The sequence below is a fragment of the Jaculus jaculus genome, chromosome 14, assembly GCF_020740685.1.
Source record: "Jaculus jaculus isolate mJacJac1 chromosome 14, mJacJac1.mat.Y.cur, whole genome shotgun sequence".
Taxonomy (NCBI): domain Eukaryota; kingdom Metazoa; phylum Chordata; class Mammalia; order Rodentia; family Dipodidae; genus Jaculus; species Jaculus jaculus.
The window spans coordinates 69775591-69799813 of record NC_059115.1 but is presented as its reverse complement, the minus strand read 5'-3'; the positions used below and the strand labels follow the sequence as shown (position 1 = coordinate 69799813).

The 24223-nt window shown below is 41.4% G+C and overlaps 1 protein-coding gene across 9 annotated transcripts in view; it reads right to left on the bottom strand.

Moving 5' to 3' along the window:
- Positions 1–24223, bottom strand: part of Mctp1 (multiple C2 and transmembrane domain containing 1) — a 427275-nt gene that overhangs the window by 342257 nt on the left and 60795 nt on the right. The window lies entirely within an intron of this gene.

The following is a 24223-nucleotide window of genomic DNA, read 5'->3' as shown; positions in this document are numbered from 1 at the left end:
TAAATAAGGGCTATAAGAGTGAGTATAGGCTGTTAAGCTCGATAGGAAACTATGTGAAGGGAACACAAGGTATTGGGAAATAGGCAGGAAGGCAGGTGACAGGATACATGAGACATTAAAATTGAAAGGAAGCTACTGGGTGGGAGGAGATGGGGCATAAAGAAACCAAACTTTGCTTGAAAATTCCATAAAAAATATCATTTGTATGCTAATCCAATGTCTAAATAAAAATGCACAAGAAAAAGTATGCTATCAGGCTGATAATTTTAAAAATGGGAATTGATATAATGCTTTTTTAATATTCATTATGAAGGATTAATGATGTAATTTTTCTTAGCATTTATGTTCATCCTAATGGTCACCCCTCAGTGGGGTGGGCAGAAATTAGGATTTCACTTTCTGAGTGTCTCTAGTAGGTTTGCTTCTGCATTGTTGGTGACACGGAAGGCAGATTTGACATCCCAACATCAACAAGGAGGCCCAGATTCTGGGACTTGAGAGAGCAATAATGCCCATCTCAGTGATTCCTAAATTCCCAAATCTCATTACTTTAGTGTTTCCACTGGAAGGGACAGGTGTTTTGTCACAAGTGGCACGCGCGCGTGCGCGCACACACACACACACATCCAATGATGAATGATCTCAAAGAACTAATGGTATGGAAAGCAAGTTCCAGAGACATAGATGATATAATTTCACTTCTATAAATAAAATGTGACACAGTTTGTTTAAGGATACATGTGCATTTTTTTTTTTTTATATTTGAAAGAGATCGAAAGCTGCCACAGCTATAGCCACAGTCTCTAGTTTCATGGATAACATTTTACATTTTATTTCTTAGGGGAAATGAGGTAGAATGTGTAAGCATTAGACAATAATCTATTATGGAGCTTGATAGGAGTGGCTTTGGTTTTTTGTACTTTCTAAACATAAGCATAATATAAATTGGGGGCTGGAGGGATGGCTTAGTGGTGAAGGCATTTACCTGCAAAGCCAAAGGACCCAGGTTCTATTCCCCAGGGCCCATGTTAGCCAGATTCACAAGGGGGCACAGGTGTCTGGAGTTTGTTTGCAGTGGCTGGAGGCCCTGGCGTGCCCATTCTCTCCCTCTCTCTCTTTCTCTCTCTCTCTCTCTCTCTCTTTCTCTCTCTCTCTCTCTGCCCTGCTTTCTCTGTCAAATAAATAAGTAAATAAAAATAAAATATTTAAAAAGAATAATAAAAACTGGGCTGGGGAGATAGCTCAATGAGTAAAGTTCTTGCTGTACAAAGCTTGATGATGACCCAAGTTTGGATCCCCAGCACCCATGTAAAGCCAGATGCAGTAGGGAGCATCTGTAATCCCGGTCCTCCTACAGCAAAATGGGAGGTGGAGACCGGAGAAGCCCCAGGGGTCAGCTAGCCTGGAATTCAGAGCAGTGGACAAGAGACCCTGTCTCGAACAAGGTGGAAGGTGAGGGTACTGAGGATGGTCCTTAGACCTCCGCATACGCACTGGGGTGCAGGCGCTCCTGCTCAGGGGACACACACAGACACTGAACCAAGAATCAGGTCAACCACTGCGCACGTTGAAAGCTGTGTCACAGGAGGGGTAAAACACTAAAGTTTAAACAGAAGAACTTAAAAATATTAAAATAGGGAGTCGGAACCATTTTCAGCAAAAGCTGGTGGCATGTGCTTATAATACCAGAACTGATGGGGCAGAGATAGGGATGGAGACAGGGAATGCCTGGGACTCACAGGCTTGCAGTCTAGCTGAATCAGTGAGCTTTTATTGGAACTCTCTTACTTGTCATGGAATGTAGTATAATGAAGAAATGAATTCACTGGAATCATAAACAAGTAAGTACAATTACCATGCCTGAATATGGATAATTCTCTTAGCATTACATATAATTTACTAATATCATAGTCCAACATGTCACTTAGAAACAAGAGACAACCAGTAGAAGTGTAGACACCTATCAAAATTACAGGAGATAAGCTCTCAGAAGACATTAACCGGTTCAGCATATAGCTTCCAGACATCTGATTAATGCTGGGCAAGAAAAGTCCCATTTACAGACATTCCCCAACGTCATCTCCATGCATGCCTTTAAGCAGTTTTGGCATCCCCAGATTTCTCTCAAGAACAGCCAATGCAGCGAGTGCTAGCTGCGTTCTCTAAGCACCGTCTATCTGGACACTGCACTAAGCAGCAGCATGTCAAAACCACGGAAGCCCAGAAAGCAAGGGCACAGGTATCAGGCCTGGGCCATCTGCCCCGAACAACATTCATTCTCCACCTCTGTTTCATGTGACTTGTTCAAACATGAGGCTTGCTTATAATAAAAAAACGAGTAACTTCATTTCTATCAACCTGGTCTATTTCAACTAAATTACAAAATAAAAATCAACTAGGCTTTGCAAGATCAATTAGGGTTCTAACTGAAATATTTTCAACCCAGCAATTCTTAAACACTTGTTTGCTATTTGTATACTAAAAAAGATAAATTAGGTTAGGCTTCAGTTCATCTTTCTTTCCTTTTTCCTTTCTTTCCTTCCTTCCTTCCTTCCTTCCTTCCTTCCTTCCTTCCTTCCTTCCTTCCTTCCTTTTTTTCTTTTTTGGTTTTTCGAGGTAGGGTTTCACTCCAGCTCAGGCTGACCTGGAATTCACTATGTAGTCTCAGGGTGGCCTCGAACTCACAGCAATTCTTCTACCTCTGCCTCCCAGGTGTTGGGATGAAAGGTGTGTGCTACCATCCCCAGCTAATTTTTCTTTAACTATTAAAAATCTTCAAATAATTCAAATGTATAAATTAATTATGGTTGAGTAGTTACATATGGAACTTAATGTGATGTGACAATGTTAAATAATGAAGGAAAAGTCACTTCTGCTTTAACTTTTCTATTGACAATCTTCATACATATACATTATATATTTTGTCCATAATCCCTTCCCATTACTTTATTTTGTCTCCTATCCTTCAGCCCCCTTTTACTGAACCCCTTCATTCCAAATAGATCTTCTATTTATTTATTTAAAAAAGAGAGAAAAAGGGAGAGAGAGAGAGAGAAAGAGAGAGAGAGAGAGAGAGAGAGAGAGAGAGAGAGGGAGAGAATGGGTGTGCCAGGACCTCCAGCCACTGCAAACAAACTCCAGATGCATGTTCCACCATCTGGCTTATGTGGGTCCTGGGGAATTGAACCAGGGTCCTTTGGTTTTGCAGGCAAATGCCTTAACCACTAAGCCATCTTCTCTGGTCCCATTTTTTTCTTTTATTTTTTTAATCTTCTTATATTTTAATGTCATTTTCCCCTCCTGTATCATCCATAAGAACATGTTGATGGACCCAGTATTGCATATATGTTATGTAGGTAATAACACCTTCTGTGAGCTAATGAATGCAAGGCCACTTAAAGGACAGTGTTTCAAGCACTTCTCCCCATCTTTTGGCTCTTATATTCTTTCTGTTTTGAAATATTTATCTAGTATTTTTAAAGGCTATACTTTATTTTCCCCTCCCCTGCCCACTTACATTCTTTCTTCCACCTATTAGGAAATGTTTTCTGAGCCTTGGAGAGTGTGATAAGAGATCTATCATTGAGTTCTGAGCACTCAGGTGTCACTTCTTGTCAGCACTCTGATGAGCTTTTAATCTCCTCAGATGTTACTATCATCTGCAGAAAGTAGCTTCTCTGACCAAAGGTCAGAGCAGCAATAATCTATAGGCATAAGCATAAATATTTAGAGAACAATTTGATTGGTGCTACATATCCATTTTTCCAAAACAACAGTAGCAACTTCCCCCTTAGTGTCTATGTCCTTCGTAGCAACAGGCTTCTGCCTGGGTTTTCAGTATCAGGCAGGAATTCCCTTCCATGGAACAGATCTCTAATCTAATCTAATCTAATCTAATCTAATCTAATCTAATCTGAGAGCTGAGGGTTACCCCCATAGCAGACATGACACTATTGCAGCCATGAGAACATCTTGCCTGGCTAGTCATTTGTGTACATCGCAGGGTCCAGTGCTGTTTAAGACTGATGATGACTTTCCCAGAAGCCTACAGAGCACTTTCCAACACCATGACAGTTAGCCAGCAAGGACAAGTCTTCTATTTCAGTTCCAGATTGAATTCTCAGTGTCCTGAAACCTAAGCAGGTGGTATCTTTAGCAATGGGGTTTTACATCTAGCTTTGGTAAGCAACCAAGAGCACTGGTCATAACCTATAGTGTTTGGGGGACCTCAGGGGCCTCCCTGACCAACAATTCATTGGGAGGTAGTCCCACATCTGGCACTGGGATGTTCTTTAGTAACCTATGGTTCTAAGCACAGCATTATTTGTCCCCACTGAATTCTTCTGCCCCCAAACTCTCTTTTTTTCAATTATATTTTAAATTAGCTAATAAAGAGGTAAGTTTTATTTTTATTTATTTATTTGAAAGCTGGAAAGAGGCAGAGTGAGTGAGTGAGGGAGGGAGACAAGGAGAGAAAGAAAGAGAGAGAGAGAGAGAAAGGGAGAGAAAATGGGCACGCCAGGACTTCCAGCCACTGCAAAAGAACTCCAGATGCATGCACTCCCTTGTGCATCTGGCTTACATGGGTCCCGGGAAACTGAACCGAGGTCCTTTAGCTTTGCAGTCAAGCGCCTTAACCGCTGAGCCATCTCTCCAGCCCAAGAGGTAAGTTTTCATGTGACCTTTTCATAAATTCCTTATTTTGAAGGGCACTTCACCCCTGCTTTTGTCTAAATTTTTGCATATTTAAAAATTTTAAAGCAAAACATTTAAGTTTATGTTACTGGATTTTGTTAATCCCACAACCCAAAACCAGAGTTTTGAGTAAGGATTCTAGTGTAAAGAAAAAAAAAGAAAAAGAAAATCAGACCAGCACCACATACTCTCTGTGTGACCTTTGGCAACACAATCGTTCCTGATTCCATCTTCTTCATCAATAAAATGAGACTTCCTAGAATCCTTTGCCTACATTCCGCAACTGTTAAGAAGTCAAATGAATCACCATGATTTACCCGTGTGCAAGCACTTTGGAAAGCATTAAATCTTCTATGTACCTTCTATATAGTACTGCAACATCAGCCTAGATGAAAAATAAACAAAGGGGATAAATATTCCCATGTAGGAAAGGTTGGGACAATTTTCCCTCATGCTTCTTACTGTTAGATATCTTCTTGGCACCCAAGGGTTTCTCTCCTCTTCCCTTATGCTAAGGATGACTTCAAACTATGCTCGGGAAGTGAGATGACCAACATGCTTGACAGTTTTTGACACTGTCGTCTTAACAATCCACAGTCTCTTAGGTCCAGTGCTAAATTCTCACCAGGACTCAAGGGTTTTGAAGCTCCAGATATTCTAGTGACAGCAGATGCATACAAGAGGAGTTTATACTATCCCCTGAAAGGTGTACAAAAATATTTTATATTCTGCATTCTATCCTCAGAGTTTTATCTCCCCCAGATCAAAATGAAACGAATGAAGTGGAGGAAGGAGGGAACAGGTGGATATGGGACGGCGATGATGTTTATGGGATGGGGAAAAGGGAATATGAGCATCCCCGGGTACGTTTTATTTCTTAGCAGCTTATTTTCTACTTGGAGTGAAATTTCTCACACTTTCTCATAAGGGGAATATGTTTTCTAAGGCATGGGTAAAGGGGAATTGAGCCACTCTTCTGTCCTGTGAACCCAGGATGGAAAGTAACATCAGTCAGAAGCAATCAATAACAGCAACAGAGAAGGAGAGCAGAGTGCTCATCCCTAGAGGTCTCCGGCGGGACAGAAACGAGACAAATGCAGAGTCATTTGGAATTAGAGGTACTTTTAGCAGGTCATGGTTCCAAAGATTCCGCCCATTGTTACACTTCACTGAGAGCTCCTCTCCCAGCCTTAGCGTTCCAGGCTCCCTAGCAGCACCTGCGTTCCTCCCGGCCCCAAGATCAGATCTTTCTCCACGGGACAAGTACTCCTGGTACATGGAGCAGGTCGGAGCCTAGTCTACCTTTCACCAAGCAGAAGTGAGACAAGACGACCGTGGCCCTGTGCCCACGGGACACCTCTGACTCTGTGAATGGCCATGGCCTGCAGAACTGGTGGGAACTCACCAGGAACTCAGTCATCAAGGCATTAAGCAGATTGGAGGGTTGCTGTGAGGCATCAGCCATGTTCTGAAAAGTTGTTCATCACGGAAAATGCACTCCAATGTTTAGCAGACACTTTTGTAGGATATTACTTAATCCTAAACTTTAGATGAGAGATTTTTCTTAAAGTAGTAAAGAAATGTCTGCTTCTGTAGGTATACTGAAACTTCAAGGTAAAAAAAAAAAAAAAGGCTACCAAACATCTTTTCCCTTTTGGCAATAATTAAAAGAAAATCATCTCCCTCGATAGATAGCTGCTTGGTTTGCCAGGCAATATGCTAAAACAGAATTTAAAGAAGAGTCTACCTCATATGAGTATTTGTTTCTGCATTCTGCATTCTTTTTAAAAAAATTTATTTATTTGAGAGCAACAGAGAGAGAGAGAAAGAGGGAGAGGGAGAGAGACAGAGACAGAGAGAGAGAGAGAGAGAGAGAGAGAGAGATAGAGAGAGAGAGAGTGAGTGAGGGAGGGAGAGAATGGGTGCACCAGGGCCTCCAGCCACTGCAAATGAACTCCAGATGCATGTGCCCCTTTGTGCATCTGGCTAATGTGGGTCCTGGGGAATTGGGCCTCGAACTGGTGTCCTTAGGCTTCACAAGCAAGCGCTTAACTGCTAAGCCATCTCTCCAGCCCTGCACTCTGCATTCCTAAAGAAAGTCAAAAGTACTATATTCACCAACAATAGAATATATATACATATATATATTCTCTCAATGTATAATATATACAATAAATATATCATACATTGGATTGTAAGTTTCTCCAAAACAAGAACCTTGGCTGGAATTCGACAGGTATGTGTGTGTTTGCTTGTGTGGGGATGCATCTGCATGTGCGTGGAGGGAGGTTCCAATACACGTGTGTGTACTGAAGCCAGTGGTTTGTGTCAGGTATCTTCCACTCTCGCTCTCCACCTGCGTTCAGTGAGACCGAAGGCTTGCTCCCCTGACTCCACTCCTGAGCAATGGCTCTGCAGGCAGGCAAGTTTTGCAGGTACCGAGCACCCAGATTCTCCTCCTCATACTTGAATGGCAGGTACTTTATCCCCTGAGCAATCTCCCCAGCCCCTGGCCACAATGATTCTAACAAAGGAAATGAAAAGAATACAAACAAATATATAGCACAATCAAGTCCACTTTGTGTATTTTTATCCACCCCTAATTTTGCTAATTGTGGTTTTTCAGGGACCTTGTAAGAAGTCACACTGCTCAGATTCAATGTTATGAAGAAAGCATTTTCAAGTACCTTTCTTTGTCAACCCAGGTTTTGAAAACACCCTTCCTTCCCTTCCTCCTTCCCTCCCTCTCTCCCTCTTTCTGTTCCTTCCTTCCTTCCTTCCTTCCTTCCTTCCTTCCTTCCTTCCTTCCTTCCTTCCTTCCTTCTTCCTTCCTTCCTTCCTTCCACAATAATGGTAGTAGATGGCATATTGAAGAGTCCTTCCAGTGCTGGAAAGATGGTTTATAGTTAAAGCGCCTGCCTACAAGGCCAAATGACCCAGATTCAATTCCCTAAGACCCACATAAGCCAGATGCACAAGGTGGCAAATGTATCTGGAGTTGGCTTGCAGTGGCTGGAGGACCTGGCATGCCCATTCTATCCTCTCTCCCTCTTTCTCTCTCAAATAATTAAGTAAAAATATTTTTTTTTTTAAAAAAAGAGTCTTTTCAGCTTTATGGGTTAATTTTATGTCTGGCACCCCAGGTCACGTGGTGAGTATTTCAAGTCTCCTGTCTGGCCAGGTTCTATACTTTACGCAGCTCCTGACAGCCCCTATGACAGGGTCAACATGCAAAGCTTCTGTGCCTGATTAAGCATTAGGCCAACACACTTTGGCATCATTTCTAGATTAAAATTTGTATTCACTGCATTTATTCCATACCACCCCATCTTAGTACAGGGTCTGCAGAAGAAGCTGTCAACATTTTCCTGAGTATTTGTGCACAGGTCATTACTTAATACCAAACATACCTTTTTATAGATAAAAAGCAATTTAGACTTAGCTCCAGGGAAAGGCTGTTAGACACGAGCAGTCATCTTTTCTTCTCTGCCTTTTTTTTTCTTTCCCCTGTGAGAAACCCGTGAGACAACAGAACAGCCCGTGCTATGTACATAATTAAGGCAGATGTTCTCAATCTTTATTTTCCTTGCTAATTTTGACAGGTGAAGAAATGTGCTTGTCTTTTGTGTAGTCACCTATTTTCTCTCAAATGTGCCCTATTTTTCTCATCGCCCACCATGACTGCTCAGAGAACAAGGAGGAGGTTGGTGTGGGGCATGGGGCAAGAGCATGAGCCCTGTGAAGTTATTGCTAGGCCAGAAAATGAAAAGATTAGATGAATAATATTAAATATACTGAACTTCATGCATGCACCTTTATCAGTCCAGGAATACAGCAGCTGCTCTCTCGTCCCTCTCTATTGAACATAATAAAGTCTATAGAAACTTGCCATATTTTGATAATACAGGCCAAGCAACATACCTGAAGGGCCAAGATCTGGTGTTGTCAAACCAGGCAGGCTTACAGCATTGGCAAGCACATCCTTTCTCCAAGCACACTCTTTGCTTCTGCACCGATACGGGTGATTCAGAGAGTAAAGACAGCCATCGTGAACCTTCCCTGTCAGCCTAACTGCGTTTGACATCCCCTTGGAGATGCACCCCTAGGCGTGTCTGCGAGGGGTCCCCTGAGAGGGTCAGCCGAGGAGGGAAAGACCCACTCTGAATGTGGGAGGCACTGTCCCATGGAGTGGGGTTCCAGACTAAATAAAAAGGAAAATGGAGAACACAAGCTGTGCATCTGAATTCACGTTTCCCTACTGTGGACACATATGACCAGCTTCCTGCTGAATCTGCCTCAACATGATGGTCTGTATCCCTTCTTCCATCATGGAACACAAAAATAAACCTCTGTCCCTCACTTGCTTCTTGCCAGGTGTTTTGTTATTGCAGTGAGACAAGAAATAAATATGCTCTCCTTTTCCTTCGGAGCTCCTAGCAGCCTGGAAGCCACACAGCTTAGGGGAGAGAATTGTCTTCTATTCTCCGTGGTATATGGTGTCTCATTTTCACACCCACACAAAATGTTCTCTGATGGGAAATGAGTTCCTTTCTAACACATCTGCATAATACAATTCATGAGAGGCCCACAAAGCTGTAGTCATGGGCCCCCTCTACTGTCCTATTGCCCTGAACCCCTGAGCATCTCCCGCCCTGAAAGGCAAGGCGTCCAGCAGTGGAAAGGCTTTGCCACAGTGGACCCTGCTTTCTGCTTCCAGAGCACCCCTGCTTTGGGAGCGGCTCGACAGCAAAACCTGTTCACCGCACCTCTGGCTCTGTTCTCTTCAGAGGCTCCAAATCTGCAGTGCAGATTACGAGATATGTTTAGGCGACTCCAAACCTCTTGGCATCGACGCAGCAACTCTAGTTCCTTCCCAATTCCTCTTATACCTCTGACAATTATTCCAACCTCCATCCTACGTGATGACCTCACTCCTCTTTGCAAAGCCCAGCATGGTCTATATGGTTTCTTTTTTTAATATTTTTTGTTCATTTTTTATTTATTTATTTGAGAGTGACAGAGAGAAAGACAGATAGAGGGAGAGAGAGAGAATGGGCGCGCCAGGGCTTCCAGCCTCTGCAAACGAACTCCAGATGCGTGCGCCCCCCTGTGCATCTGGCTAACGTGGGACCTGGGGAACCGAGCCTCGAACCGGGGTCCTTAGGCTTCACAGGCAAGTGCTTAACCGCTAAGCCATCTCTCCAGCCCTATCTGTTTTTATACAAGCACTGAAACTGTCCCCTTTTGGAAAGATACCTTCTATTGCCTGAACAGCACACTAAGATTTCACCAGTAACCCACAAGACTGTGGCCACGTGGGAGTCTGGACCGCCAAGGGCAGAAGGACTGGTGAGAGACAGCATGAAGGCCGCGGATCTGGGGATGTGGTTTGGTGGTTTCATGCAGCATTGGTTCCATCCCTCTGAGAGGAACTGCAGAAGTAGGAACCACAAAGATGGGTGTAGTGCTTCATGCCTTTAAAGCCTAGTACTCAAGAGGCTGAGGCAGGAGGATTATAGGTTTGAGTCTAGCCCAAGCCATATTGTGAGTTCCAGGTCATCCAGGGCTACAATGCAAGACCCTGTCTCAAAGCAAACAAACAAACAAACTAAAAGTCAAGTAAGAAAGCAATCAAGTAAACACACGGGCAAGCCAAGGAAAGCAAAGGCTGAGAGAGGAAGTGAAGTAGGAACCCCACAGTGTTAGACACAGATGAGGCTCATGCTGACCTCAGGGCCTTCACAGGAGAGGCCTGACCGGTGGGGATGCAGGGGGCGGGGCACCGGAGAGGCTTGCATCTTTCGCTGGGGAGCTGGCAATGTCTTGGTTCAGGGGAAATTCCACTGGGTTTGGGTTCCAGATGAGTCTCTAGACCCACACACACAGTGGAAGCAGGGGATCAGAGCCAAACCGAATGAGCTGGAACGCAGGGGAAGAGAGGGGTAAGGGTGGCTCTGTGCAGGGAAACACTAAACAAAGTGGACCTGGGGAGACGTTCACACCCAGAGCACACTTGGTGACCCACCCAGAATGGCCGTGAGGCAGGTGGTGCTCAGCTAACCGGAGGTACACCGACACCTCACCAAATACACAGCCCGAGGCAGCACCCACTGCCCATGAGCTGGACTTCAAGGCAAAGAACCCAGGTTCGATTCCCGAATTCCCACGTAAAGCCAGATACACAAGGTGACACATGGTTTGCGGTGGCTAGAGACTCTGGTGCACCCATTCTCCCTCCTTCTCTCTCTCTCAAATACATAAATAAATGAAATGTTAAAAAAATTTTTCTAACTTTTGTTTGGTATTCTGTGACTCCAAGACAGGTGGATGGGAGTCTCCTGCATACCTTTGGTGCCAGGCACTGTGCTAGGTATATATATATACATATACATATATATACATATATGTGTGTGTGTGTGTGTGTGTGCGCATTTATATATCTCCTGTCTAATTCTTACAACCTTCCAAGAAATGAGTGAACCAAAGTTAACTCACACATTTCTGATCTCAGCTTAAAAGCCATGGTTCTCAGAAAGGCTCCTCTAACACTGTCATCGGCATTTAATGTCCCTAGCTATTTTCTATACAGTCATCTACATTATCAGATGCCACTCAGTATAGATTATGCCCTGTAATTCATGAATGTGAGCAGAATCCCTGCTGGCATATATTGTGTCCATTCTGTCTTCTAACTGGCCCCACCTTTTAAAAAATAAATTATTTGACTCATAATATTTGACTCTTTAAAAAAAAAATATATATATATATTTAAAAATTATTTGAGAGAGAATGAGCATGCCAGGGCCTTCAGCCACTGCAAACGAACTGCAGACATGTGCACCACCTCGTGCGCATGTGTGACATTGTGGGTTTGCATCACTGTGTACCTGGTTTACGTGGGATCTGGAGATTTGAACATGAGTCCTTAGGCTTCACAGGCAAGCCCCTTAACTGCTCAGGCATCTCTCCAGGCCTGGGCTCACACTTTTTACACACAAGTCATCCAAAGATAATTTTGCCTCCTGAAATGCCAAACTGTGACCACTGGAGTTTAATATTTCTAAAGAGCTGAGATAATATCAATATAACACACAAATTGGGTTTTCTTTGCATGTGTGTGGTGTACATGCATGCATGTGTTTGTTCATGTGTGTGCCCATGTAGAGGCCAGAGGCCGACATCAATTACCGTCCACCTTGTTCGTTGAGAAAGGGTCTCTCGCTAGCGAGGCAGTGAGCCCAAGGGCTGCCCGGTCGCCACCTCCCTCACACTGCAATTACAGACACGAGCTGATGTGTCCAGCTTTCAAGTGAGTGCTGGGATCCAGCCTCGGGTCCTTCTGCTTCTGTGTGGAGCACTTTACGGACTGAGCTTTCCTTCATTCCTCAGCCCAGCTTTTCTTAAACAGAGCGTGACGCAGCACTGACTAGGTCTTCACTGTCTCTGGAGATCGCATCAACTTACTTGTCTCACTTTGACAAGTTTCTAAGAAAACAGGCAAGATGGCATTATGCACATGTGAAAGGCATTCTTTTTGTTCTCTTCTTGAATTCACATATTAAGAAACTTCTAAGAGAAATTTCCATAGTTCCAGGAGAAAAAAACAGGTCTTCCTTTAGAGGAAACTCGGTTAGCTGACATGTGGGTCTCTGGAGTGTTAATCTCAGAGACTCATGAAGCCTTTATCACCACTTCCCTTCCCTGTGTATGGGGGGGGGGGGTGAGGTGTCACGTGACATACTGGCACCAAATATATTTGGCCTTCATTTGGGAGGAATCAATAGACCTCATACTTGTCCATCTCTAACCGAGGTGGGAAGACTGCTCCTGTGATCCAATAAACTCAGAATCAAGAAGCCTCTGTCAGCTAGGCAGTACATGAGGTCCCGAGTCGCATAAACACCGAGGAAAACAAATTACAGACAGCTGAGGAAATACCAACAAGGGCTTGTAAACAAGATCCCAGGAAATCACTCTGCTCGTCAGATTGATCTTGCATAGTTCAAGCTTTTTCAATGTTTTGCCCAAAACTGTCTCACATTGAATTGATGTCACCACAGACCACTAGACGGGTGTTTGCTTGAATCAAGTTCATGTGAAAATGGCTGTGCGTGGATACTGGCGGCAGGAACAGCCCACATTGTACTTCAATTCCACACCACCTGTCACTAATTCCAGAGACCATTTTCATTCTCATTTTAGTAAGAGGAAACTGAAGTTTCAGAAAATGACCTCACACCGCGCAATATGTAACAAACAACAGGTCTGGATTGGGCACGAGCTCTTTCTTTTCTTCCTCTTTTTTTTTTTTTTTTTTTTTTTGCTGTGCTAGAGATCTGACCCAGGACCTCGCCCATGCTAGACAAGCACTCTTATCAACTAGTTACATCCACAGCGAGGTCTGCTTTCATTCAAGGTCTCTAGCTGTGAATACTCCCTGTGGAATTTCATCGCTGTAGACTAGCAAGCCCCGGGCCCCAAGGCCTTTATCTGCCATGTGGAGCTCATCTTACTACCTGTGGTCACGTCACAGATCACAGAGCCTTCTCCTAACAGCCTGGACAAACCCTATAGCCGATCCTCTTCTTTCTCAGAAAGACCATCTTTTTTTTTTTTTTTAAATATTTTACTTATTTATTTTACTTATTTATTTGAGAGCGATAGACACAGAGAGAAGGACAGATGGAGGGAGAGAGAGAGAATGGGCGCGCCAGGGCCTCCAGCCTCTGCAAACGAACTCCAGACGCGTGCGCCCCCTTGTGCATCTGGCTAACGTGGGACCTGGGGAACCGAGCCTCGAACCGGGGTCCTTAGGCTTCACAGGCAAGCGCTTAACCGCTAAGCCATCTCTCCAGCCCAGAAAGGCCATCTTAATTCCCTCTTATGCTTTGGCGGAGGAGTGACCATTCCCACTTGCTGGCGAGTGCCAAAGCTATTGTCTGTCGGCAGCATCTCAGCTTCCTGTCCGTTAAGTCCTATGGCTCAGCCCCTTTTCAATACTGCGTGGAAGCTGCTGGTTCAGAGCCGAGGGCCTCCAGCCATGGCTGCGTTTGGGATGACTTGTCCCTTTCCATCCACATGCCCACACACCTAACCCTGAGCGGGGAGGAAGCGGCTGAGCGAATCTACCAGGCTCACCGTTGCAAGCATTCTTGTGAGGTTTCTTACATAGATTCTGTGTCCACCCACGTCTTCCCAAATGGCTTTGCCTGTACTTACCTGACTTCCTTTAGCCAGTGAGGAGGCTGGCAGTCCTATGAGCTGGGAATACACTGGATGTGCCACACGGTAGCTGTGTTCTCCCCTTCCAGGGTGTATTACAATCATGTGTGTACTTTCTTAAAAACTTGCATTCTTAAAAAAAAAATATTTTAAGCCGGGCGTGGTGGCACACACCTTTAATCCCAGCACTTGGGAGGCAGAGGTAGGAGATTGCTGTGAGTTTGAGGCCACCCTGAGACTACATAGTGAATTCTAAGTCAGCCTGGGCTACAGCAAGACCCTACCTCAAAAAACAAACAAACAAAAATCTATTTTACTTATTTGCAAGGAAGAAGAGAGAGGAAGAGAATGGGTGTGCCAGGGCCTCCAACCATTGCCAATGAACTCCAGATGCACGTGTCACTTTGTGCATCTGGCTTTGCGTGAGTACTGGGAAATTGAACTATGGTCCTTATGATTTGCAGGCAAGCACCTTTACCACTGAGCCATCTCTCTAGCCTAAATTTGCATTTTTTTGTTGCTTTTTGTTTTTTCGAGGTAGGGTTTCACTCTGGCTCAGGCTGACCTGGAATTCACTATGTGTAGTCTCAGAGTGGCCTTGAACTCACTGTGATCCTCCTGCCTCTGATGCCTCAGTGCTGGGGTTTAAAGGTGTGTGCCACCATGGTGGGCTTTTAAATTTGCATTCTTGAGCTTTGCCCATGAGCCCATGGGTCAGAGTCTCTCAGGACTCAGAGTTGGAACAAGATTCCCTGGTGAATGTGCCACAGCTGCAGCATGCCAGGGTGGTGAAGAGTTGTTGCCCAACAAGGCAGCCAAGCTTCTTGGCACTGCCTATCCAGGGAGGCTGTGGACTGGGTACTTTGTGCTTCTGTCTGGGTGTAGCCAGCCAGCTCCACTAGGAACCACAAGAAGGGCAGCAATACTGCTGACTGACAAGGCTTTACTACTTCTGTTAAAAAAAGAAGTTTATTAATTATTATGGGGTATTTTTTAGTCATCATTGCCATTCATTCGGTCAGGATTTAGATGTTCCCATGTGGCTTACTAATACAGTAACTGCAATTTTAAAGTTTTATATCAGTTTGGATGTGCACTTATTTTTAGGATATGGAGATTGGTGGGAGAGTATAGCTAGTCTTAGGCATAAATGAGTGGTTAAATGTGAGCCTTTGTTATAGTGACTATTTATGTAAATAAAATAAAGGCGTACTTTTAGCATGAGAAAAATATTCTATGTAAGCTCAGTGGTTAAAATATATTTTTCCCCTCCAAAAAAAAAAAAAGCCAGCAAAAGGTTACAGATTGGCTAATGAAGTTACACCAGGCTCAGATTGATTTATGCTGTGCAAAATTAACATTTCAGTAAGAAGTGACAATCCCATGTGCCACTGGAATACTAAGCAGGTAATGGTGTTCTGGTGGCGGATGCAGGAGAACGATCAGAGGGATGCATGCCAGGGGTCCCGTGCTCTGCTGTACTCTCTGGGAAAATGGCTGTATAACCTTGGAAAAGTCATTTGATTTGATTGCAGCAAAATATTTTCATTTGCAAAGTGAGAACATGGAGCCAGCTTACCTCCAAAGAACCTTTAAATTCCAAAATTTTGTGAGTGCAAATGATACAACATTCAGGTAAAATAAGAGAATATGAGAACTTTATAGCTAGGAATATTTTAAACCTTGTTGTCTTATTGATCTTAACTTTTAAAATAAAACTGACATTTTTTAAAACTAATTACTGTTATTTCTTCTTCTTCCCTGCACCTCCTCCTTTTTCTCTTCGTCCTCTTTTGTGTTTTTGAGAGAGGGTCTTAGATAGGCCAATCTGACCTAAAACTCATGTTGTAACTATGGCTGACTTTGAACTCCTGATCCTCCTGCCTCGACCTCATGGGTGTTAAGACTGCAGATACGCACCATCATGCTTTCAATCAGCATATTAAAGTGTAATGATAGTTCATGAAAACATAAAAGAATTATCAGACACAGTGAGGAATATATCAAGATACAATGAGAAAAGTATTCTAATATAACAAAGCAGTTTCCATTTCTTGGTTAGTTGCTTAGAAAATGCATTACTGATATCACACTGGTAATATGAATATACTAATACACACACATAATTGCACACACACATACTCTACCCTCTAGTACAAAACACCTGTCCTATGGAATGTGAGGACAGGTCTATTTTTCTAATAGACTTATTTCCATGACCTCAAACTTGGATATATTTTGATCTCATTTAGTTGTGTTTCATCATATATTTTTATAGATTTTTTTCTATATTTTCTCCTCTTGGAAAACGTCAAACAAAAACAATCTTAATATTTTCTCACTAAAGTGACTATTGTCAGTCTTAATGGCTTCGTGGTGATATTCTGGATGCCTTTGGAATTATGTTATATTTTTCAAAAACTTTTGGATGTTAACAAACAGTGAAACTTACTAATGATTTAAAATAGAAAATAAAATTTTATTTATATAAAAATTTATAAGGTGTTCTTTAGTCTGTTGTATTAATGATTATTTATAGTGATTTATAAACTTAAAGTACACACTTTTCCATGAGACATTCACCTATTCATTCATCCACTTACTCATGCCTGCTAAGCATAAATATTTCTCAAACTCTAGCCACGAGAATATCCCAGGTAAATAAACTTGGAAATAAACTTGGCTTCATAAGAATAGCCCAGGTAAGTAAACTTGGAACTGCTTCAGAATTGATTAAAGATTCGCAGTAACCACTGGACTGAAGTACAGAGAGCAAAGAACTCATTCTAAAATAATTCAAGGACTTGGGAAATTTGAGAGGGCTTAGAGGATGCATTCTTCACTGAGGAAGGCTGAAGCTGAGCCTCTGACTATAGTTTGGGGAGGTCCAAGTCTCCTGTAAGCCAAAATAATACTTTTCCCTGTCTTGGAACCTGGTATGTTTTTCTTCTTCTGTTTTTTCTTTATGGTTTTTTTTTTTATTTGTCTTTTTTTTTAAGTTAGAACACAAACTAATGAGTTTCTTTGTGGCACTTTCATACATATTATGTTTCTGTTCCTCCTCACACAGCTGTCATGCCACTGTTTCCCTGCGGTTCTCCTGCTGCCCTTCCTACTGCCCCTGGTCTGCTTTAATGTAACACACATTCTAGTTCCCTCTTCCTTCCCTTCCCATCGCTAAGCCAACACCCCCCCCCGCCCCGCCCGCTTCTTATGGTCTCCTGTATAATTGCCTGACCTCTACACACACACATACATGAATATAAAAGTTAAAATCTATGATATGCATATAGTAGGAAACATGCACTATTTGTCTTCCTGAGTCTGGGTTCTATCCCAAAATAGCTAGAATATATAAAGACCTGCACAAACAAACCTAAACATCAAACCAGCCAATAAATGGGCTAATGAACTAAACAGGCAGTTTTCAAAACAGAAAAGAACCCTAAATGGCCAATATTTTTTTTTAAAAAAAGTGTTCAGCATTCTTACCCATCAGGGAAATGCAAATTAAATCTACTGTGAGTTTTCATGTCACTTGAGTCAGAGTGGGTAACATCAAGAGAACAAAAGATAATTGCCAGATGTGGTGGCACACGCCTTTAACCCTAGCATTTAGGAGGCAGAGGTAGGAGGGTCACTATGGGTTCAAGGCCACCTCAAGACTACATAGCGAATTCCAGGTCAGTCTGGGCTAGAGAAAAACCCTACCTCGATCCCCCTGCCCTGCAATAAATAAATATAAAGAAAATAAAAGATAATAAATACTGGTGAGGATGTAGGGGAAAAAGAACCCTTATTCACTGCTGGTGGCAATAAAAACTGGTGCAGCCACAGTAGAAATCAGTACAGAGGTGTCTAAAAAACTGAAAATGTAGGGAACATATGGCCCAGCTCTACCCACCCTGGGCATATAGCCAAAGAATTCTTAGGTCCTGCCACAGAGATACTTGCACATCTGTGTTTACTGCTGCAGTATTCACAAGACCTAAGCCATGGAATCAACCCCGATGTCCATCAGAAGATGACTGTACAAAGAAAATGTCATGTATATACAATGGGATTTTATTCAGTTATAAGGCAGATCCTATTCAGTCACATGAAGTACTTGTACACCAAGGAATAGAATGTCTTCCACAGTGATCGTGTGCTATTTTGTTTATAACCATGGGGAGAAAAAAAAAAAAAGAATCATCCAGTGAGTCTATGCTGACTGTTTCTTTTCTTTGTTTTTAATGATTGCTTGGTTCTAGGCCAAATATGCAATTTTCCCAATAGAGTTGTTCCCATTGTCTACAACTAAGATATATTTTGACCCTATTTAGTTGTTTAAGTATCCTTACAGGAAATTTTTTCTCTCTTTTCCCCTACCCCTTGGAAAACAGAAAACAACAATCCTTTTACTATTCCATCTTTAAAACTTGCAGGATTTCCTAACTCAAACCATTAGTCACCAGCCTCAGTTTGGAATTTAAACTGATGTCCCAAATAAATTCTGGCTTCCAGATTTGTTATTATGAGCACCCCAGTGAATTTATGGGAGCGGGAAAATGCTTCCATTCTCAGGTTGAAACAAACATATAGTTTTGCAAATTACTGAAAATAATTTCAAAACTTATTGTCTTTGATATTTTGCATCCACTGCATTTTAACTTGTAAAAATAAGCTCTAAAATAGTCAAAATTTGAAAACTGCCATGAATTTAGGCATTTCAAATTAATCTAAATTTTAATTTTACTAGCTTATCCTTCTCTGTTAATATATGCAATGCACATGTATTACCTATACAGTATAGATAGATACATTTAGCTTTTGGATCAAGGTAAAACAATTATGGCCATTATGAATATATGGTTCATTATGTATATTTAAAATTATGAAGTGTGGGGGTGGGGAAGGGAGGGAATTACCATGGGATTTTTTTTATAATCATGGAAAGTGCTAATAAAAATTAAAAAAAAATAAAATTATGTATAATTTTTAAGCTCTAATACGAAATAGTCGGAAAGTCTTACAGTCAAAAGGATGGATTATAGCTATGTCCATTCTATACTGACACTATCTGACAATAAATATGAGAGCAACTGCAGTAAATTCTTTAATAGCTCGTATACCATTCTCCTGTGCCTAGATACTCAGAGACAGTCTGGTGCCAAGCTTGTTTCAGGACAAGAGTCATAACTCGGAGCAGACCTAGTGATGCCTGAATTTATTCTTGCCACCCATCCATTTTTATAACCGTCCATCTATCCTTCCTACTATCCATCCTGACAACAGTCAACCTGCCAGGAACTACGGCTGAAGCTCTCTTGCAATAAGCACCATGTCAACACCAAGCGTACACAACACTGAGAAGCAAGTTGTTATATGCAAGACTGTCCAAGAATTTTAAGTCCAACCTGTGGAATTGCTGGGGAAAAGCAGACCAAAACAGACACAGGCGAAAAATGGACCTGAACTATGCCATTATCTGTTCAACCCATTTGTTCCTTCACCCAAACGATTTTCCAGAGAAAATGTTTAAGGAACATGCACAGAAAATATAACAGGAATTTTCTTCAAAACACACAATGCCTACAAACTTATCTGAGATTGAACAAGACAACTGTAAACACAGATAATAGTTTTTGTCAAGCACCCTACCTCAAAAAAAGGGAAACATTTTCAGATCCACAGATCCTAATGAACTAGGATAATTATTAGTTGTATTTGCAAATTCCTAACATATTTTGAATTAAAGCTAGTTTTACTTTACCTGAATTCCCAAACAACTTCACGATATTTCTGGCTATAAACTCCTAGCAATGAGAATGTCGAAATCATCAAGATGATAAAATGTGGCAGTATTAAAACCTTTTCCTTTTCCCTGTGGCAATTTCTAGCAGTCACTGCAAATGGCAGAGGTCAAGAGAGTCACACTGGAGGTGCAGTCTTGTCACTGGACCTCCACTGTCTAGGTCCATGCTGCCACTGCCTGTGATGTTGGGGATGAGAGACGTGATTTGCTTATATTGAAGCTTCTGCTTTGTAAAAATAGAATAATAAGAACAATAATAATACTATCCAAGATTATAAGGCTATTATAAAAATAATTTGGATAATTCATTAAAAACTATAACCTCGGGCTGGAGAGATGGCTTAGTGGTTAAGCACTTGCCTGTGAAGCTTAAGGACCCCGGTTCAAGGCTCGATTCCCCAGGACCCATGTAAGCCAGATGCACAAGGTGGCGCATGCATCTGGAGTTTGTTTGCAGCGGCTGGAGACCCTGGTGCACCCATTCTTTCTCTCTTTTTCTCTCTGCCTCTTTCTCTCTTTGTCTGTCACTCTCAAATAAATAAATAAATAAAAATAAACAAAAAAAACTATAACCTGGTTTAAATGTTAGATATCATTATAGTTATTATTATTGCTATTATTATGACCTTTGAGAAAAACACCCAAAGAGAAGGAGATTTGGGATTTGATATGTTGTATTTGGGTATATTGTAAACTACTGTGAATAAATATTACTATTCTCATCTCACTAGTGAAATGACTCAAGCAATGGGAGACCTGTGACTAATTTGGGTGTCTCTACCAAAATGAGATGGAATTAAAATGCAACAAAACCTCTCGAGAGCTTCCTTGGGCTCACATCAAACTGCTATTCATTACCAACCTTAGCACTTGTAACAAAGACGTGTTTCTGAGCCCTTCTACTGGGATCAAAGTGCCTTGTTCAACTTGATGCTTGGATGACCTACTAAGCAATGTTCATTAAACACCTACGAAAGGTATGGAGATATTATCTGGCATTGAAGAAAAGAAAAATCCCAAAAGATAAGGGCTCCATTGTCACCTACAAAGTTAGAGAATAGTGTCAATATTACAAAAAAATTTGTGGGCTCCCTTCTATATTCATACATTCAGATTTTACTCTTTAGACCCCATTTTAGAGCAGTGCATTTATATTTAATAAAAATTAATATCCATACATATTCATCTCATCTGTTTTCCTTTATCTCTGAGCTATACAGCAGATTCACCCACGTAGTGTTAGGATCAATGCCAACATGAACATCTTTATACAGCAGCACAAGAGCTTATTCACAAGATAGCATCACGATATTTCCCTTATCTCTTGACATTATAAATTACAACACAGAATATAAAGACAGAAGTACCTTTCATTATGTTATAACTTTTATTAAGAGAAACGGTGACCACATTTTGAATTTTTAAGAGTAAAAATACACTCAGTAGCACTACCAACGTAAGGAAATTCTTAATTGTTCCCCGATCTTATTATTAAAGAATTTTACAGCAAAGCTGTCTTTTTAATTCTACTGGGTTCACTGATATACTAGGACATATGACATTAACTTCTATAATCATCTTATCCTCCTCTCATTGGTCTCATAAAGAAAAGAGAGGAGAAATATCCAAGAATCCACATCAACTCTAACAGAAATGATTGGAAGGTCATCAGGTTTTTACTTTTTTTGGTCTCCTTTCAAAAGCTAAGACTTTTGGGAAATATCTCTTTTTATTTCTAACCAATTTCAATAAATGTAGCAAAACAAGCTACCATACCACCTATGGTTTTAAAATATATGGCCCAATCTATTAAGTACTACCACGCATCACTTCCCTAGAGTGAAAGCTTGAATACTTCTATCGTGACAAAAAGTAAGACATTGCGAAGATCAGACGGGATATTTTGATAGCTATCCCACAGGTCCACACTTTCAACACAGCGCCTTCAATGCTGAAAGCCTGCCGAGGGGGTAATGTGTCTTCTCTGATGCATTCTATAAAGAACACAGTTTCTTACATGTAGGCTCATCAAGGTTTAGAAAATATTATTATTATTATTTTTTTTGTAAAGACTTTCAGCCTAGCTTGAATGTGTACATGTATAATCCAGCTCTTTGCAGGTAGAAACAAGATGACTTCAAGTTCAAGGCTATTCTACCTGGTCTAAAAAGTGTGATGTTGTCTCAATGAAACAACAAAGCAAAGCAATACAAAACAGTATTCAACAGTAGTATGGAGGAAACAGCCAGTGTTTTGGTCAGCTTCTTGCTAAGTGGACAGGCAAAGATACTTTTAGGCCTTTGCTCTATGCTTCCTGGATGAAATTGGGCCACTTCTTAAACTCTCATGGGCCCCCATTCCATTTTTTCATGAAATGAGACTTGAGATGAGAACAAAGAGCCTTCCTATCATACTACGCAGTGATCATAGTTTGGGACAAATAAGTACAGCCATCTGATCTTCAGAATTGATTTCCAGAGTAAGATGGAGGCATCTATTAATCCTTATCCACTGCCCAACAATTATGCTGCCTTTTTGTCCAATAGGATTCACTGGAGACAATGGGATCTAAGCGCCAAATAGAAAGATTGAATTTTCAGTAATCAGACTAGAAAATAATTCCTTCCTGTGTTGTGGTTCTTTCGAATGAACCATTCAGTTCCTTATTAAGAGAAAACCACATAAGGGAAAGGAAAGAGCCCGTGCTGTGTACATGCTTCTGAAGACTCGTGCTCTGTTTCAGACAAAGCATATATTGATTTTAGCTAGAAACACAATTTAATTACCACTCCTAAATACTTTTTGATTGAGAGTTTCCTTGAGCTATTTGAAATTTGAAAGACCACTAGCTTAAATAAAATTGGGGATTTTTTTAGTATTTATCCTTGCAAAATACTTTATATATGTGGAAATTGACAGAAAAACAAAAGAAATTACAAAGAGGAGAAAAATAAGACACTCCCCCCCCCCTTTTTTTGAGGTAGGGTCTCACTCTAGCCCAGGCTGACCTGGAGTTCACTATGTAGTCTCAGGGTGGTCTTGCACTCATGGCAATCCTTCTCCCTCTGCCTCCCAAGTGCTGGGATTAAAAGCATGTGCCACCATGCCTGGCTAAGACCCCTTTTCTTTTCTTTTCTTTTCTTTTTTTTTTTTTTGAGGTAGGGTCTCACTCTAGCCCAGGCTAACCTGGAATTCACTATGGTGTCTCTGGGTGGCCTCGAACTCATGGCGATCCTCCTCCCTCTGCCTTCCAAGTTCTGGGATTAAAGACGTGTGCCACCACACCCAGCTAAGACTCCTTTTCTTAACAAGAAGTATACTGAATCTTGAGTGCAGTGTTGAGTGTCTTTGCTATCTCTAAACTCCTTTTGTTCAATAAAGCACAAAAATAGTCACTCAAAAATATGTCCAACATTTTACTGTTAATAAAGTGCAGCAACAGACATGATTTTATTCCATCTTTGTAACAGTCTTAGGTAGGATGGTTATGTCTGAAAACTCTGTTGCAATTAAATTCCCAAATTATTGTTTATTTCATTTCCTGATCCCCTCACATTTCCTGATCATTGTACTCCCCGAGGTATCTGCAGGATTCATTTTTAGCAATCCTATCTGTTTCATCTCTTTCCTCATCAGAACCATCATGAGAGGTGAGAAGCAGAGTCACTACCTTGGTCTGCTCTTCCCCACCTCTGCCTCCCCCTTCCTGCCAGTTCAGAGAAGCAGTTAAATGGTGGCAGTGGTCAGGGAGGAGAAGAAACCAGATGCCTCAATAGACTCACTGGTAATCACCATTTGACTACGCGATGTCATAAATATTTGAAGTAGAGCACATCATGAATATATGAACACCAGAGTGGCTGTGCATGCCCCTCGTCTATACTGCCGTTGTGCTCTAGAAGAAGACTCAGAAACAAGGCAAAGGGAGAGATGACAAGTTTTGGTCTTGGTGTAGTATATTTGAGTTCACTTTTATTTGAAGTTGAGGAACGTGAAAAGTACATAATGCAGCACCAGAATGTTCTGCTCATAACGTTTCGTATGTTGATTGTTCAAGATGCGGATTTTATCACTCTATGACATCCCAAACGCTGTCATCCTGCTGTCGTTTTCTTTAGAGCTTTTCTTTTCCAATATGAAATAATGACTTCAAATATACATGGAAGTTGAAATAATTTTAATTCCTCCTTCAGAGAAGAGGAAAACCACGTTCCTCCATCAGCTCATGGACCCTTTGACCTTCGCAAACACATGAAAAATTGAGTACACATCTAGTAAAAAGTAGTTCCTATGTCTTAGTTAGAATCCAGCAATTTTATAATGGGCATAATTTTGAATAGAATGAAACATTCCTTAGCATGATAGTGAGTCAATTAAAATGAGAATATTTATAATACCAACTGTTATGAACACATTAAAAACTCAATTCATTCATATCTTACTTTCAAAAAAACCAACCTTTTTGTTTACCTCAAATGAAATTAAAGGCTTTAATATGAGCAATCAAAA